Raw genomic sequence first — 2,076 nt, 5'->3', positions numbered from 1 at the left:
GATTAAGGTTTTTGTGTGTTTTGTTATTGTTGTTTGGGTTTTTATTATAGACATTTCTTTATATGAAATCCAGGACAGATAAGGCTATAGAGACAGTAACTAGTGTCTTGGGGTTATGACACATACATTTAGACGTATGCCACTAATTGCAATCTGCACACTATGACAGCACTCCTCCCACTCCTCTCATTGCTATTATCCCTTCTTACGTTCTGAACTTTGTGCCTGGGAAAAGATTTCCCTTTTGTTGTCCAATGATTGATTGTTCTAAGAAGAGCTTATTTCTCTACTGCAATTATTCACCTTAAGGACCTGTCCATTGTTTAACAGAATGTTGAGCAACAGAGCTGAGTACAGTACCAGACTAAGAGTCACTAAAGACTAGTGTTTCATCTTTTTTATGATTTTGAGTTTTGATTCATATTTTTTCTCATCTCTCCAGGACTATATAGTGCTACCCCTGTTGAAGTGCTCAGTAGTGATAGTCAGGCACCATCTAGTTTTTCCAGGTTCGGGTCATGTGGTCCATTAGTCCTGGGGACTAAATGCTTACATGTGTCTGACTTGCTTCACTTTCCTTTCCTCTGGATGAGTATAGATAAATAGTTGCACCTTAGATGGCTGCTCAAAGGTTTTAAAATGCCAGTCACCGTTCACCAAAGTAGAATATGGAACTTTTGTTTGTGGCCTATATTGTGCCAATTGGTCCATAGGCCCAGAGACTCAAAGTGTTTAGTTATAGATAATATGTTTTCCTAACTTTGCCCTCTGTATGCTTGACTAAATTCATGTATATATTTAATATCGAATACATATATAGACGTATCCTCTGTCAAACATATATATATATTCAGAGGTGTAGCTCATTCACCTTCCCACACCTGTTCAGTGTGCATATCTACCTATGTATTCTTTCATAGAGTATTACTATTGCCGTTATTGCAAGATTGGGTATGTGATATAATGTACCCCTGTTGCCTTTCACTTTTAAGCTCCTCCCAGTGCTTTGCTTTGCCTTCACTATTTTGTACTTCCTCTTATTGTATATGATTTCAAAAAGTTCAAGAAAAAAATTCCATTATTTTTTATTTCATTTTCCCAGGAACTTTTTAAAAGTACATTTGTATGTTGTATATTCCTGTCCCTTTACACATGTCAATATGTATCTATTCTATAATTAGTGCTCTACCCTTTCTTTCCCCCTCTGGTAACCATCCATTAAAATTCTCTTGAGACTTATTATAACAGTGGTCTCATTCAGTGTCTGCCCTTTCGTGTTGACTAATTTCACTTAGCACAATGTCCTACAGGTTCATCTATGTTATGATATTTTCCCCAGGTTCATTGTTACTCTTTAATTTTGCATAATATTCCATTGTGTGTATGTATGATAGTTTGTTTATCCATTCCTGGCCACTTGGGTTGTTTTCATCTTGCTGGTGCTCTGAATAGTGCTGTAAAGGACATCAGTGCATAGATAGCTGTTAGTGTCCCAGCTCTCATGTCTCTAGGACATATACCTCAGAGTGGGATTGCTAAGTCATATGGTATTTCTATTCCCAACGTTATAAGGACGTGACATACCACTTTCCAAAGTACTGTGCCCATTTACAGTCAGTCCCATCAGCAGTGTATGTGGGTACCAGTCTTTCCAAACTCTTGCCAGCATTTGTTTTATTTTGTTTGCTTTACTTTGCTATTACTGCCAGGTGAGAAAATATATCATTTTCGTTTTGATCTGTATCTCTTGAATGGCTGTTTTCCCAGGCTCTGGATCTCTTTGTATTCTTTGGTAAAACCTTTTTATATGTATAAGTGCTTAATTTTAGAAAGTCCTATTGATGTAGGTTTTCTTCTGTCGTTTATGAATTTTTAATATATAATAGTATATTTGTGTCATGCATTGGTTTGCCCTGATTTTTCTTTGATTTTTATTTTATAGTCTTACATTTTACATTTAGGTCTTTGATCCATCTAGAGTTAGTTTCTGTGTGGTCTGTGAGTTAAGGGTTCTTTTTCATTTTTCTTCAAATGAATATCTAATTTGGCCAGCACCATTTGTTAAAGAAACTATGC

General features: G+C 36.1%; 1 pseudogene; it reads left to right on the top strand.

Annotated features, from left to right (window-relative positions):
• Positions 1 to 2,076, top strand: part of LOC115872560 — a 22,312-nt pseudogene that overhangs the window by 4,243 nt on the left and 15,993 nt on the right.

This window comes from Echinops telfairi, unplaced genomic scaffold (assembly GCF_000313985.2).
Source record: "Echinops telfairi isolate 266 unplaced genomic scaffold, ASM31398v2 ScPeMD7_4;HRSCAF=17, whole genome shotgun sequence".
Classification (NCBI taxonomy): domain Eukaryota; kingdom Metazoa; phylum Chordata; class Mammalia; order Afrosoricida; family Tenrecidae; genus Echinops; species Echinops telfairi.
Note: the sequence above shows the minus strand (reverse complement) of the source record. Positions and strands in the feature narration are given on the sequence as shown.